Below are 17,443 nucleotides of genomic sequence, written 5' to 3'. Positions count from 1 at the left end.
AAGTCAAGATATGAGCAAGAGGTTCAGTGACCATGGGGGCATGGCAGTGGTAGCAGAGGTGGGCAACGTTGTGGGGGTAGTGGATAGGAATTCAGTTCTAGGTTGTACAGTTACTTGCAGTCTGGTTCAGAGAAGCCAGGATGGAATATGTGGTATGGGTGTGCAGTGTTTTTGGCAGGGGCCAAAATGATAGCTTTGGCCTACTCAGTGTCAGAGGCTATAGTTGGCAAGTGTGTCTTGTTGTGGTGGGCAGAGCAGAAACCAGACAAGCGATTTCAACAGGAAGTTGTGGGGGAGATGAACTTGCAGCCGAGAAGTGACACATTCACGTTCCAAAGACCTTTGGACAAGAAAGGTCGATTAGAGTGTGTGCAGTAGTTTTTTTGGGGGGGGGGGGGGCGCAGGCAGAATAAGGCTGGGCCTTTGAGAAGGAAGCTGATGACCATTTTAAAAGGAAGAGGTATAATGTCAAACAGAGGGTCCAGCAAACACTGCGGTCAGGAATTGTAGTTGAGCGATTAGGATTTGGGGGAAACGAGGAATCAAGGGGCAACGCATCTCAAACGAGCTCGGGGAAGCTGATAAAAGCTGCAAGTTGACAAGACCAGGTTTAGGATGAGTAAGGGATTGTGAGGTGGTCAGAGGCTTTGGCGGGGTGGGGGGTGAGAAGAGAAAGGAAGGATATACTTGTGTACATGGTCTCAGACTTGGTGGTGGATACCAGATGAATGCCAAGTCTGTGGTCCTCAGACGTAAGGGCGCTAAAGTGGGAACTACGACTGGGTTGGGTGACTTGATGGGGAAAGCAGAGCGGGGAGCTGTGGGACAACTTATATAGCAGCAGCCGACACGTTGGGGGCAGAGAGGGGAGTTGGGAGTTAAGAGTACAAATTGGTGAAGGAGCTGAGGCGACAATTTTCCCAGTGATAAAAGGCAAGGACAATGGGAGTTGTAGGGCAAGGTTAAGGGAGGACAGCAAAACCGAAATGAGAAAGGAAAATGAACATGGCTGAAGTCACCAGGGATGATTAATCACAGCACACAAGCTGAGGGATAGAAAGGAACATCTCACCATGGGACTTGGGATGACCGTGATAACAAGGACTTTAAATAAATGGTGGAAGAAATAGAAATAAGTGAGATATCCAAAAGGAGTAAGGGAGACTTGAAAACCACACTGCCCCACAGCAGTTTGAGCTCAGAACCAACTTTAAATTTGCCACAGTTATTCAAGTCTCACCAACTAGCTCACCTCCAAGGCAAAAATCACTGTTTAGCAAAGTAATTTCTGCTTTCAGTTCATACAAAGCACTTACTCAACTCTCTAGATTTCTACCACACAACTGATTTAGCTCACCGACACAGGATGCAATACAGACACACAAGACTTCCTACCACAGACCACAGGAAGAAAGGCTGTTTACACCTCAGCTAGTCTAACAGATTAATGCGCAGTGGCAGGCTAGGGACGTGTATTTTAACTAACATTAAAGTAAATAAAATTACGGCCCATGTCAAAACCACAGAAAAGTGACAAACCGTTAACAATGCCCGATTTTCCTTACTTCAGATGAAGTAGGTAGTGTAGGATAGGGTGTACCTGTAGGATTTAGTAAACATTAAGATTCTATAACCATTTTTGTATAACTATAATGTGAAATTGTATGTTAAAAGCCTAAAAGCCTGTATAAAATGGCAAATGGCTGAGAGCAAAGCAGGATGGGATATTATGCCAACCTGACGAAAAACCTCAAATTACTGAAGTAATGGAATGTTGTGCTGCACAAACACGAAGACTGTCGGGGACATATTTGGTAATATTATGGAAAAGAGATAAGAGCTAGAGAGAGAGATAGGAGTTGGAGACATCCTTCATTGGTACAGCTATAGGATGGACAGACTATTTAGGAAACATTCTAGGAAATGTTCTATGAAAAGTGAAGATCTGAGATAAGGGTACTTTGTTATGCATAGAGAAAAACCTAGTGGGATCAACAAGGTCATAAGATGGCCAACGAGGGAAGCAAGACTTTTTACCAGGTGTCAGAGGGTTAATTACTGCCACGTAGGCAAAATGAGGGGGAAAAGGGTATAAAGATACGGGTTTTGAACATCGAAAGCGCGCACCGTGTAACCAGAGATTGATAGGAACTTCAGTCAACAGAACACAGCAAGATCCCAAGGAAATAACAACAGAAAATGCTGGAAATACTCAGCAGGCCAGGCAACATCCGTGGAGAGAAATTAGAGTTGACGTTTCGGGTGAACCCTTTTTCAAAACTGGAAAGGAAATAAAATAGATCGAAGACAGGGTTGCGATAGAACAAAAGAAGTAAAGAGACATTAAGAGGTATTCAAAACCAGACGAGATGGCAATAGGACTAGTAGGAGACAAAAGACGGCTCAGATTAGGTGCGAAGTGTACTGGCAGGATGAGACAGCTACCATGTGGGAGAGAGAAAAAAAAGTAAAAATGTAATAGGGGCAGAGGTTATGATCTGAAATTGTTGAACTCGATATTGAGTCCGGAAGGCTGCAAAGTGCCTAATCGGAAGATGAGGTGTTGTTCCTCGAGTTTACGTTGAGCTTCCGTGGAACAATGCAAGAGGCCAAGGACGGTGAGGTCCGAGTAGGAATGGAGCGGTGAATTAAAATGACAGGCGACCGGAAGCTCAGGGTCACCCTTACGGACTGAACGGAGGTGTTCCGCAAAGCGGTCGCCCAATCTGCATTTGGTCTCCCCAATGTAGAGGAGACCGCATCGTGAGCAGCGAATACAGTATACTAGATTGCAAGGAGTACAAGTAAATCGCTGTTTCACCTGGAAGGGGTGTTTGATCCCAAGGAAGCAAGCTTCAGTCAACAGAACACAGCAAGATCCCAAGGAAGCAAGCTTCGGTCAACAGAACACAACAACATACATCAGGAGACTTGCGCCACAGTCACTCGGATGGAACGCCGGGGTTCAATGAACAGACTGTGACTATCTTCTTGTTAAGTATTACTTCTTTGTACTGGATGTTTAATGCTCAATAAACCTGTTTTACTGATGCACAATATACCTGTACCCGGACTGTTTTACTGATAACACAATATACCTGGACCCAGAGTGGTTTGTGTAGTCACGGACACATTATTATAAGAGCTTTTGAAAGCTACAGTAGTAATTGAATCAGAAGGAACCATTAAAATGCCCATTGTTCCTCGCTCTTCCAAGTGCTGTCAAGACAGCAGAGTTCTTCAGACAAAATAGGTTGAAAACATGAATTCTAGCTTCTCCATCTCAGTCGAGATTCCACAGAAAATTTGTACCACCAAAAAGGTAAATGGACAGGATTGTAGAAGACAGATTCAGTTTTATAATCCTATCTATTTTTTCTCCATCTGATTCATGCTGAGGGACAGTTCCACAGGTGTTTGGAACGCTGGTACTCAAGCAGCCATTCTTACTACAAGTCCAGACAGCAAGCACTGGCAAGTTTTCAAACTGTGGAGAATCACGGCCAAGATCAATCCTGTCCTCTCCCAACTTCCAGCAGGAATTACTAGTCAATTTCAGTCCTCCTTATACCAAAGATCCTGAGGAAAACTGTGGTGATCCAACTGCCATTCCAAGATCAGTTACTCAGTATAGACCAGGAATTGAAGTGGTGATCTTCCCAACAATGACTACACTTCAAAAGTACTTCATTGGCTGTAAAGCGCTTTGAGACTTCCGGTGGTCGTGAAAGGCGCTATAGAAATGCAAGTCTGTCTTTTCTTGCTTCGCATGGCTCAGTATCACAAGCTCTAAAAGATAGTCCAATATTACTAATCCACACTTGTGAAATCTAGATGTATTTTACAGAGGATTAACAGCACAAACAGGCCATTTGGCCTAACAAGTCCATGCCAACGTTTATGCTCCACTCGAGCCTCCTCCTGTCTTTCCTCATCTAACTCCATCAGCATAGCCCTCTATTCCCTTCTCCCTCATATGCTTATCTAGTCTCCCCTTAAATGCATCTATACTAATCACGTCAACCACTCCCTGTGGTAGCAAATTCCCTATTCTCACCACTCTCTGGGTAAAGAAGTTTCTTCTGAATTTCCTATTTGATTTCTACTTTGAAAAACAGCAGTTAATAACCTGAATTTATGCGCTATTTGGGCACAATTTTTGTACTGCTTACCACGTGGCCCTTGTGGCAAATCTATACTTTCAAAAAGACAGATCTAATTACTACGCACATCCGTCTTGGTTCAGCGCCACATTAAAGCTGACTAGAACATTAAATTAAAAGCAATTAAAACACACAAACTTAGACCAAAAGATTTGTTTCGGGACCTTCCTTTTGAAGATGAACCAAAGCCACAAAGGATGATTTCTAGTTTGGCATTTTACAAACATATCAAGTTAATTGGTAATTTAATCACACATTAAATACTAAACCATCATTCACAAAAAAACTATTAATAGCATACCACTTTAACTCAAGTAACATTGATGAAAGATTTCCTTACATTCCTTATTTAGTCTCCCACCACCCCCCACCCCAAAACTGCCAGCATGCAATCCCCTCCCTAAAGATGCCCATCCATACACAAAAAATTTCAAATAATTTAAAAAACACTGCGAGTACAAGGACCTAGTTTCTCAAAGTGGAGATTGTTACATTTCTGTACTTATGTACATAATGACGAGCTCAAAAGTTCTCAATTTCAAAATCACGAATCATGCTGACCTCAATACCACCACAATTACTTCACCACAAGAACACGGTTTATAATTGCTGTCACTAGCCTACCACCTCTGCGGAGAGCCAGCCCACGTCCACGTTAGCCCTGGGATATTTCTCTCCACTTGGCTTTAAAAAGGTGATCAGGTTTGGATCTCTCTTGTCAACTAAACTGTATCTGGTTTCATTGAGCAGTTGTGAATTCTGCAGCACAAAATCGCTTCACACCCATATGAGTCACCCTTCCCAAGACCAATTTACAGATTTAATTTCAAGAACTCTAGTCACTCCCTCTGCAACAAATGTTAGTCAGCCATTCAAAATCACTGCCTACTTAGTCGATCTTAGTCATAACTCCTACTCCTTGGTGCAGCTATGTATTCAAATTATATAAAAAGATGAAACGCTTACAACTTTCAAAATAAACTCTCAGCTAAAATGATGTCTTACTGAAGAATAAGCTACACTATACTGATACTTTAGGTTTCACTAATAGCAAAAAGAAATCACTACCATATTGAGTTAACTTTGCCAAATATTTGCTACAAATACTCTCTGTACCGAACAATCATAAGCGCTCTGAAATTTGGGAAGTCACCCCATCGGCTCACACAAAAGGAGGTACATGCACAATAGTCTTAGGCCCACATCAGTCATCCTCAGGAAAGGAGGGAGAACATAGGAACTCCCGAGTTAAGCATCCACTCGCTTTCCTGAAGGAATGAAACACCTAGCTAGTACTAACAGTAAACCTGTACGTCAAGATCAGTCAGAAAATATCCCCTTCACATTACAGCACTGCTGCCAAGATGGGAAAACCGACAAATATAAATTCAGGCTATTACCAGATACAAACATTGTTCTACAATAGTACAACTTACCCAATGACGCAGGTCTTTCTGTACATCAGCTCGCTTCCTACTGTATCTCCAGACTCATGCTACGATAGTCAAAAAGCTACTGTGGCAATGAATGAAAAGCTAGACTAATACAGACTGCACTTCCTCCAAGGTTCTTTGTTGCTTAAGCAAATATATCAAAAACCACGTCAAAAAGTGCTGTGCAGTCTACAAATTTAGCCAATCAGGTTACAGGAAACCAATTAATCTGAATCACATACTATGCTAGCAGCTCAGTCATGCCAAAGCAAGCCCAGCTAGGGCCTCAGTGACCTAAAGCTGAACTCTGACAAAAAAAAGTACCAGATTAATTTCATTTTAGGTAGTTTACTTTAAAATCTTGGAAAACGTTTCAGTTCAAACGGATTTCATATGAATGCACGATCCAATGCAAACCCCATAAAAAGTCTTTTACAAATAGACTTTGCAGAAGTCAATATATTTAATCTTACCAAATACAGCTGAAGATCTACCATTAATGTGCATTTTAGGTTTAATACAAAAATGCTGTCAGTAAGCCTATGGCTGCAGAACGGTTTTAAGAAAGCAAAACAGAGGCTAATGATTATTGTATTTAGGGAATAAGTTATGGCTCGCAAAATTAGTCTCAGCTATCTTCTGCAATTAATGCGATAATTTTTGAGACAATTAATATTTTAACGTTACAACTGCGCAAATTGAGGAAAATATTGGTCAACAAAAAAGCTCTCCTGTTTAAAACTTTCCTCTTGTGTTTCCAAATTAAAAATGTAAAATGTTTTGATTTTACCGGTCAATTAATCCTTTGGTGCATGCCCTTGTCGCTACCGCTTCCCAGTCATCCAACCCCTAGTGGAGGATGGTGCTGGAACAGATGATAGGGAAATAAAAATGGAGGTTGTCTGTCAGTCAGGGAGCAATATGAAGTTGGGGGGGGGGGGGGGGGGGGCAGGGGAAGAGTCCTTCCTAGTTGGGAAGTCAATTAGCGATGTCAGGCCGGATGGGGTGGACAGAGGGGCTGGATGTGGCAAAGCTGGGCATGGAGCCAGCCTTAAAAAAGGGGAAGTTTCAAAAAAACACTGATGTCAAACAAATAAAAAAATGTAATGTAGTTAACATGGACAGAAAGCAATCGGAAGAAAAAGATAATTGTAAACTAAAGTATTATGGAGCAAAGCACTAAAAAGGACTTGGAATGGGGTCAGTCTAAGGATAAGGGGTAAGCCATTTAGGACTGAAATGAGGAGGAATTTCTTCACCCAGAGAGTGGTGAACCTGTGGAATTCTCTGCCACAGAGGGCGGTGGAGGCCAGTTCATTAAATATATTCAAGAGTTGCGGATATATTTCTTGAGGCTAAAGGGATCAAGGGATATGGAGAGAAGGCAGGGACAGGGTACTGAATTTGGATGATCAGCCATGATCTCATTGAATGGCGGAGCAGGCTCGAGGGGCCGAATGGCCTACTCCTGCTCCTATCTTCTATGTTTCTATGTTTAAACTGACAGTTCATTGAATAGGAGTTACTTGTATCTACAGGCAAACTGAGTTCCAGTATCACAGATGTACTCTTCACAAACAGTTCAGTTTGAGTTTTTCTATAATTCCATGTAATTAAAAAATCAGTAACAGAACAAACTTGGATGCAGCAAATGCGATTAAAACCAAGATTTACAGATTAAAATTTTTAATCAAGGGATTAATTTTTCAAGAACTTGTTTGATAGCCCTAGACCTACAGCCCATTCCAGGTATTTAGGGGAGAAATTAAAGAGTCACCCGAGGCAGCGAAGTCCTCTTTAAAAAATTTTTTTTTAAAGTACATTGTATCACCCATCTATAACAAGCAAGCTGCGAAGTCTTCACATAGTTTCCAAATGTGCAACAAGAATTATCTTATTGCAGGTGCAAGAATTTCCTAACCTGCACCAATACCACAATGAGAACTTCAAACCAATTCTGCATCAAAGCAATTGCAATAATGGCTGACTGACAATATGAATTTTAAAAGATTGGCTTGATTAATTAGTCTCATACTAATTATACACAACCAGTTGTTGGGAACCCTGAAAACTTACTTTTTTTTTTATAAAAGTTACATTTTTAGTGTAGAGTCATCAGTCATTTAAATTACTAGGCCACAGCACAATGTCGAGCTGTCTGCAACTCAGCACTGCTGACTCCATGTTATGTTAGACAAATACTAGCCTTAAACCAGTACCTGAAGTACAAGAGACTTATTTATGCCATCAGCAAACAATGTGAGACAGGCCTCCACAAACCCCAAGCGGAACAAAACGCTGATCTAATTTCCTAAAATTGACAACCAATATTGCTACAATGCAAAAATAAACACGACTGGAGTCACATTAACAAGCTGTATTTTGCCTCAGCTAGGGAGAAGGCGTGGTATAGAAAGACCACAAGAAGGGAAATCAAAGTTAAAACAAAATGCTAAAGGGAAGAAAGAAAACCTGCAAAAGGGTTTACCAAATGAATCTGGATATCATGGTACAGGTTTGTGAATTAAACAGCTTTTCCCTCCAAGGTCTCATCCATTTCCTTTCTTCCTCCAAATTAATTATAATGGTTAAATCTACTCTCTCAGTTTTAGGAATCAGGAGTAGAGAGACCAGAATTCCAGTTACTCGAAGAATCTAGGATTCTTAGTCAGGTATTGCCACCTCAGACAAATACCATGTCTTTCTACTTAAAAAAGCCATTTTCTTCAATGCAAGACATCACAGGATTTCAACAACTTGAAAGCGTCTTACTTTCACACAATTTCCTTCCCTCCTGAAGGCATTTATTCATCCTGCGCACGATTCTTCGAACACTCTAGCCTCCCAGCAAGTTGGCCAAGTGGCCATTCTTTAAACATCAACCCGGAGAGCTTGTAAGTTGTACCACTATAGGAGTGATCCTGTCCTTGCCCGATATCCACACACACATTTCTAGCAGCAACAAGAGCAGGAAAGTCTAGCTGATATTTTTTGTTGCTTGGCCTGTGGGTGGGCTGCTGGCTGATGCCAGCTAACTTGGCACAGACAAGGAATCAAAGCCAGACTTCCTTGGTCTCAGTCCCACACTAGATGTGCACTTCTCAACTGAGCCATCAGTTAAACACCAATTGTTTAAGGAATTGGAAATAAATGCTAGGTTACCACTTACAAAAACATTAGAAGTACCACTACAGCCCCCCACCCAGAGATCTCTGCGCTCCTCCAATTCTGACCTCTTGCGCATCCCTGCTTTTAATCTATTGGTAGCCATGCCTTCAGCTGCTGAGGCCCTAACCTCTGGAATTGCCTCCCTTTACATCTCCGCCTCTTTCCTCCTTTAAGACGTTCCTTAAAACCTACCTCTTCTGTCCCAATATCTCCTTATGTGGCTTGGTAACGCTCCTGTGAAATGCCTTGAGGCATTTTACTACGTTAAAGGCACTATATAAATGCAAGTACTGTAGTTGTTATAAATACAAAACACTGCCACAATGTACTGCTAAACACTCTTGTGATGGATGGAAAATATTTTATACATATGAATCTGTTATATTAGGCTTTAATTGTACTTTTCATGCCACAGGTCACTTTGTTGGGATGACTGGATGGTTCACTGGTCTTTTAAATCTGAGCCCTGGGCTTGACTACTGGCCTGAATGATTCTCTTCCTCCTACTTTAGCAGTGTCAATGACCAGACTTGCGAACATGGTTCCTAAGCACAAAACATTCAATTTGCCATTTACTGCAACTCAGATGTAGCATGGTTAGTGGGAAATAGAAAAGTTATTTGTCCCAATAGGAATGCTATTCAAAGTTATCGTTGCTGTGCATCTGCCAGGTTAGAGCTGACCCGGGTGTGCTCAATAACAAAACTAGATTCTCAAAGCATAATTACGCTGCAATCACAGTAGAGACAGCCATGATCTCACATACATATTTGAAAAACAAAAGTGACTGTATACCCCCTTAGTTGACCTTCAGCACAAAAAGGCAAACATGTTCTAACATGGTAGGTTAGTGTTATTAAAAATTAGCATTGCATCTATTCACCACCCAGAAATTAGTCTGCCCACAGAACACACCATGCCAGATAAACCAGAAATTGACTCCCGAGAAAGTTTGCAATACAGTTTTGCCTGTTCCCCATGAACTGAGTTAAGTCTGACAATGTACACACTTTCCACAAAAATGGGAACCAAAACACATCAGGTATATTTAAGCAGCCAAATTAAACAGAGGCATGAGTACCCATTGTGCTTGCAATCATTTGTAGGGAGATATTTTCAGCTTTACTTTGTTCACCAATGCGCTGGAAAAGAAAATCTCAATAATTATCTTTGTGTCAGACATTGTGGTCAGTGCTACTCCAGAGCAGCCGACTAGACAGGTTTTTTATAGGACAAGATAGATTTTTCCTCTCCATCTCTTTCCCACCCCACCCCTCCTTAAAACCACAGGGACATGCCAACTAGAGGCCAATGCTTCTGCACAGGGAAGAGCATGATGACAGATCACCCAACAGCTGGTTTCAGAGTACCACAGCACAGACATGTCCAACCTACAGCCCATGAACCACAAGAGGCCCTCCTACCCCGACAACTCAGTTCCATTCGTTCTAAAACATTTATTTTCTGGTGCTCCTGAATTTTGAAGTCCTAAACATTCAGAAAAGGCTATTTTCAGTTCAATTGCCTCACTGGCATTAAATTATAAAATCAGAACAACCAAGAGCTGTTAGAATTGGCAGCAAATTAATGGAAACATGAATTTAAACTTTGTAGTCCTTGAGACTCCATGCTACATACCTATGGAGCCAACTAAGACAAACGCTTGGACACCCACCAGAGCAGGTCACCTGCCTGCCAATGTGCAGGAGGAAAACATCTTCAGTCAACGCCAATCAAGGTCATCATTTTAATACATTTATCCAACGCACTGCACAGTCAAGGAAATTACCAACAGGCATAATGGGCCGAATGGCCTCCTCCTGTGATGCATCATTCTATGAGTGTACTGATCAATTAAGTCAATCACACCTGTCAAGAGTATCCTAAATGCACCTTCATTAATTACATTTGAACTTCTGGGCATTTACAGGGTTAACAGGCATTTTTTTTGTTCAGCACAACATGTAACTTTCCAATGACTGTCAACCAACCATGTCTCCCTCAGCAACTCAAGTCAGCCAGCAGACAAGAACCAACATCCTGCTTTAACACTACTGCATTTTCCCCAGTCTTTAGAGCACCTTCAAGCTATTCATTTTGGGTTCCCCCAGCCCCTATAAAGTAATTACGATGTAGTACAAAAATAAAAACGTTTGGTATCCGACTATTTGCACCAGCTTCCAAAGCTAGCTGTCTTTACTCCTTCACACATATGGAATTCATTTGACCAACTTCAAAGGACCAGCAGTCTCCCCACACCTCACCCTAACCACTCAAGTTGCATTCCTTCCAATATGCCATACTGATTGCATTTCCAGAACCACGGCTTTAAAGACAATCTTTTGCTGGTGTTGGCACCAGTTAAAAATTCTTTTAAATAAAGTAGGCATTGTACAGAGACCAACTTTGCAGCTTTTTATACATTGCAAAGCAGGGAACTATTATTAAAATGAACTATGAAAGACAGACAGTCATGGATGAACTTGAAATCTATTTAAAAACTCTACTGTAAAGGCAGCTAGGACTACAAAACCCAATTCTATATATATTTTTTTTAAAGTAATGCAGGAAAATCAAATTATTAGCAAATGTTCGGACTACCTGTATTCTATCATTTTACTATCTTTCCAGTTGCTTATCGGGAAGAAAAAGTGCACCAGGATTGAAATTAAATGATGAACATTGAGAATCAGTCCAACCGTGAAGTGAACACCATTCTTGTAGTTTCTCCAAACACGTTAGGGTTTACAAAAAGGGAGCACTCCCAGTCCAAAAGATCAAAAAGTTCAGCTTACACCGAAGCCCATTGTTTCTGAATTGCTGCTCTAAGTACAAGCAAAATATTCAGCTATCCTGTTTACACTACACCACACAAGGCTCCTGAAAACTAATCTAATTGCATTTAATTTGTTCAAGCAATTAATTCTGACAGATACATGCACAGACATCACAAACACTTCTTTATATGTAGCAGAGAGAGAAAAACCAACAGTAAATGCTGGAAATACTGAATCAACATCCAACAAGGAAATGGGTTAATACTTTTGGTGCGTTCACTTAGCATGATGCTCCTGTTCTGACAAAGAGCATCTACCTGAAAAGTTCTTTTCTTTTTTCAGATGCTGAAAGACTGGCTGTATAGTTTAAGCATTTTTTTCTTTCTAGTTGATTGATTATACCAATTCTCAGCCGCATAATCCAGATTCACATTAAAATATTCCACATTAAAATAGCTACCATATTTTTGCAGCTATGTACCATATTTTACATTGCTGGCACATGCAAACAAGCTTCCTTCCCATTACGAGGGGAAACCAGAATAGGCAAGCAAAACACAACCAATCTGCAAACCTTTTACACTCCCATTATCTGAAAATGGGATCCTACTTAAACATATCATAGAGCCATCTGACAATAAATGCTGATCATTTATGCTGGCACAGCAAAGATCAAATTCAAATACTTTCATTTATGCAAACACCCATTACATCTCCCAAATATCTCAAAAATACTTCACAGCGAATTCTTTTGGAAGTTACATTGCCTACCATTTCAAAAAATGTTTTACTAGCTACAAAGCATTCGGAACGTCAGGAAGAAATGCAAGGTGCTATATAAATAACAGAAACAGTAAATGGTGGAAATACACAGCATCTTTGCAGGCTGACGTTTCAGGTTCTGGTCTCGAGAGTTCTGATGGCAGATTCAAAGCCAAAGCATCAATTTGCCTGTTCTCTCCACAACTGCATACTGACTTGAGCATGCCCAGCATTTTCTGTTATCTATTTTCAGCCTTTTTGCTTATACCATACAAATACAAGTTTTTGTTTGTTCTTCATGTAGACAAATATAGCAGTCATTTGGCATACAGCAAGGCTCCACAAGCAGCAATGATATAAATCACCAGTTAATCTACTTCTGATGTTGAGTGTGTGTGTGTGTGTGAGAGAGTGTGAGTGTGAGTGTGTGTGTGAGTGTGTGTGAGTGTGAGTGAGTGTGAGTGAGTGTGAGTGAGTGTGAGTGAGTGTGAGTGAGTGTGAGTGAGTGTGAGTGAGTGTGAGTGAGTGTGAGTGAGTGTGAGTGAGTGTGAGTGAGTGTGAGTGAGTGTGAGTGAGTGTGAGTGAGTGTGAGTGAGTGAGTGTGAGTGAGTGTGAGTGAGTGTGAGTGAGTGTGAGTGAGTGTGAGTGAGTGTGAGTGAGTGTGAGTGTGTGAGTGTGTGTGTGTGAGAGGCACCTACCATCCACCACAACCATAGGAAACAGGCAGATGGTTATTGTTTCAACATTTCTGCCAGAGTTGAGAAAAATGAGTACCCCTCAGTACAACACTGGAGTGCCAGTCTAGATTATATATTTCAGTTAGATTCTAAAGCTTACCAATAAGATGATAAACAAAACCTTCTGTCTGACCAAATGTTACATTTTATAGTTCCCACCTTCAAACCCAGTTAAAAAATCTTTCTCTTCCTGCATTTACAACAAGGAACTGGCTGACTGAACAGATTAGTCGGTGTGGTTTGCTTCACACTGGCTAAAAAAATCCAGGTCAGGTCTACCTGACACCAGGCTGGAATCTAAGTTTCCAATAAAGTAAAAATGAGTTATTTGCTTCAGCAGTCTCAGTTTGTCTGGTTGACTGCAGGAATTAAAGTGGCAGGTATAAACATACTTCATACATGCAGGACTTTTCTTAGCTCCCTCCCATCCCTAACCGCTCTTCCCCAAAGCCATTTGCTACTGCCGGCTGAGACTTTTAGCAAAAGGTGATTAGGTTTTGCGAAAAACAACAGGCATGGTTAATCACCAACTCCAGTTTAGCAACGTTTTCTCTGTATTTAACGGAGCTCCTATAGCCCTTGTAATTCAGGGAGAACCGCCAAAAATATCTTAAACTCTGCTACAAATCAACTGGTAATGCTGCAGTGAAAAACAAAGTAAAGAATTCTATTCATTTTTTAAGCCATTGAACAATGTTCTTATTTAGAACAGAAGTTTTTTTTAAATATACAGTGCAGCTGTGTCATAACATAAATGCGCACACTCTCACATGCAAGTGGAAAATACACGACATGGTGTGGTACCAAGCGTTTCCGACGTTACAACAGTGACTACATTTCAAAAAGTACTTCATTGGCTGTAAAGTGTTTTCAGACATCCAGTCGTTGTGAAAGGCGCGACAGAAATGCAAGTCTTTCTTTCTTCCTTCCACACCCCACTCAAGAATAGCCAACTTCAACTGGAGTAACAACAACTCCTAGCACCATCCACTAGGAAGCAAAAAAGACAATCCAGGACACCTGCTCGCTACCCAATAACCTATGCACAGGGAGGGTCAAGCTACATTGTTAAATCCTTCTCTGCTCCTCCTATTGTTTAGGCTCTCAAACAGCCACCTGGGTACAGTACTGGCTATCATAGAATCATGCAGCACAGGAGGCCATTTGGCCCATCATGCCTGTGCCGGCTCTTTGAAAGAGCATTCCAAGTAGTCCCACTTCCCCTGCTCTTTCCCCAGAGCCCAGCAAATGTTTACTTCAAGTAATTATCCAATTCCCTTTTGAAAGTTATGATTGATTCTGCTTCTACTGCCCTTTGAGGCAATACGCTCCAAATCACAACTCACTGCATAAAAAAAACTCATCTCCCCCCCCATCGTTCTTTTGCCAATCACCTTAAATCTGTGTCCCCATCAAGCTGTAGTACAACTGGAGCCAGAGTGTTCAGGAAAGGAGAGATAAGGGGATAATCATCAGAATACAAATGCTAACTTAACATCTTTAAATTCCTTGATGCTGTCCAAACTTCTCCTACGTTTGTTAGTACTAACAAAAGTCACAATAAAATGCGATTTTCAAAACTGTGCAAGATACACCAAAAGAATAAAAATCAGTGCAGCATCATCTTCAGGTTAAGCACAATATTAAAAGGAACACTGATTACCCAAAGTATACAATTCACTTCCAACAGCTTACACAATACTGATGACACCGAAGTCAAGTAACTGTTTTAAATGGCATAACTACTTATAATATTTATATGTTTACTGGAAGCTCTATTTCATTCAATCGAAAGTCCAAGACAGCCAAACAAAATGTGGTTTTAAATTACAAGCAATGGAAGTAAACATGCGTCACACTGCAACTCAGGTTAGCGACCAAAGAGCTTTCTTTGAATTACAGGTTTCGATTGTCCAGTTTCTCGGCTACACACACCCCTTTTTACCAGCAACAGGAAAAAATCCAAATGTTTTCAAACATTACACGACTTTGCAACAAATATCCCAATTATTAATGGTGAGCCATTCGCACCAACAGAACCTGGTTAGGCGAATACACATTCATAAGCATCACCCAAATAAAGATATTCCTTTCAATAATAGGATGAGACTAGAGTACAAGACGGTCAGTAGCAGGTAAAGGTTATCCAACTCGGATTCCTCAGAATCTCAGTGTCCCTAAACACAACAGTATACATTAAAAATTCATTAAACAAATTCTGTAATATATTTATAACTAGTGGCCTGGAACTACATGTAAAATAAATTAGCTACCAATAAGTCGCTATATATTGGCATTTAAGAGCCCAAAACACATTAAACCTATAAAGAAATACCAACATAGAAACTCAGGGCAAACAAACAGCTTTTAAGTTTAACCAATTGTTTACAAGCAAACTCCATACAAAGCAGATACTTAAAATACTTAGACCTTGAATCATGACCACTGACCTTCTGTTACTAAAGGCACATTTCAATTTATTACAGGATGCTGGAATTTTGTTTTAAAAAGTGTTTCAGGGACTGATTTCTGTGATTGCATCCATTTTCCAGAAAACTTGTAAATGATAATGCAGCCAAGTTACAAACAGTATTGTGATAAAAGCATTTTGTCACCATTACACAAGAGACAACAGTTGGCCCAAACCATTCCACGTTTTAATAATATCCAAGTTTAAGCCAAATTGTCTGGTACAGCACATGATGCGTTCCCTTCCATTCAACTGCAAAGCAATAAAGCAAAGCGCGTCAAATTTCCCATTTAAAGTTGAACAGTCACAAGGCTCTTGCTTCTACATGCCCCTCCTTTCCTAATTTCCATTTCAAACTGTAACCAATGCCTCTTCAATAGAGGAAAACAAACTCACAAACCATACCAACATTCAGAAACAAACTTCTCATGTACTTAGCATTGTAAATTTGTAACTATAGATTCTAAGACCCAAGATTTAAACGAGCATGAAATACACTGAACACTGGATTCTCCCATCTGAGATTTAAACCAAATTCTACTAGTTTAGACGATTTTAGGGAAGGCCCTAGATACTAAAATTAGACACAAAACCCATAATTGTTGCAGTCATGGTCAAATTAAACATCCATTTTACTCTGAACAAAAGATATCCAAAAAATATAAAATCTGAAAGGACACAAAAGAATCACCCATATCAGGAGAAAAAACACACTACCCATCAAAATAGGTATTTTAAAAGTTTAATCTTGCTTTACTGCATGAACTGTGGCGTGGACCCCAGCCAGAAAAGGTTTATATGCATTTGAAGCTGAATTCACATCAGCCTATTTGCTCCTTTCCCCTTCAGGATAGGAAGATAACCTCTTTATTCACCCACTGCTTAAACTATATACTAGCAGAATATAAATCTATTGGCCTATCATTCAAACCATATCATCCGTCAGCAAAAATCTTTTAAAATGCAAATCCCCGACTGCTCCATTACTCTCCACTCATTTGATTGGTAATGAGAGCTAGTCTCCAAGTTATGGCGCCCTCCGCCAATCTCCTTCTAAATCCCGTCCACATAAAATCATGGGGAAAAAAATCAACTCCTCTGCTCTCCCCAGGTATATACCAGCTCCCTAGGGGCGTATACACCCGTTTCCCCAACAGCCTGGGGACCTACCCCCTCCCCTGGGTATATACATCATTTCCGCCCCCCCCCTCCCCTGGGTATATACATCGTTTCCCCCCCCCTCCCCTGGGTATGTACATCGTTCCACCCCCCCCCGGGTATATACACATAGTTTCTCCCCCCCCCCCCCCCCCGGGTATATACATCGTTGCCTCCCCCCCCGCCCCCGGGTAGATACATCGTTCACCCCCCCACCCCTGGGTATATACATCGTTCCGCCCCCCCGGGTAGATACATCCTTCCCCCCCCCCCGGGTAGATACATCCTTCCCCCCCCCCCCCCCCGGGTAGATACATCCTTCCCCCCCCCGGGTAGATACATCGTTTCCCACCCCCCCCCCCCCCGTCCCCCACCAACAGCCCAGGTTTCTACCCGCCCCAAGTACACATCTGCCCCCCCCCCCCCCCCCCCCCAAGGGTACACACCCTCACCACCCTGCCCCTCCAACCCTGGGCACACATCAGTCTCCCCCTCTCGGGTACACACCCCCTCCTGCCCCGGGTATACTCTTTCCTTCCCCCACCCCCGGGGTACACACCCTCCCCTCGTCCCCCGCCCCCCCCGATCCCGGGTTCACATCCCCCCCCCCTTCATCCCGGGTACACTCCCTACCCCCCCCCCCCTTCATCCCGGGTACACTTCCTCCTCCCCCCCAATCCCGGGTACACTTCCGCCCCCCCCCCCAATCCCGAGTACACTTCCCCCCCCCCCCCTAATCCCGGGTACACTTCCTCCCCCCCCACCCCCCCTCATC

At 41.8% G+C, this 17,443-nt stretch overlaps 1 protein-coding gene across 3 annotated transcripts in view; it reads right to left on the bottom strand.

The window, feature by feature from the left end:
* ctnnb1 (catenin (cadherin-associated protein), beta 1) overlaps positions 1 to 17,443 on the bottom strand; it is a 39,822-nt gene that overhangs the window by 21,651 nt on the left and 728 nt on the right. The gene's annotated exons all lie outside the window — the stretch shown is intronic.

Source organism: Somniosus microcephalus, chromosome 5 (assembly GCF_052327205.1).
Source record: "Somniosus microcephalus isolate GS21.2 chromosome 5, FLI_Smic_1.0, whole genome shotgun sequence".
Classification (NCBI taxonomy): domain Eukaryota; kingdom Metazoa; phylum Chordata; class Chondrichthyes; order Squaliformes; family Somniosidae; genus Somniosus; species Somniosus microcephalus.
The sequence above is the reverse complement of the archived record's forward strand: the minus strand, read 5'-3'. Positions and strand labels throughout refer to the sequence as shown.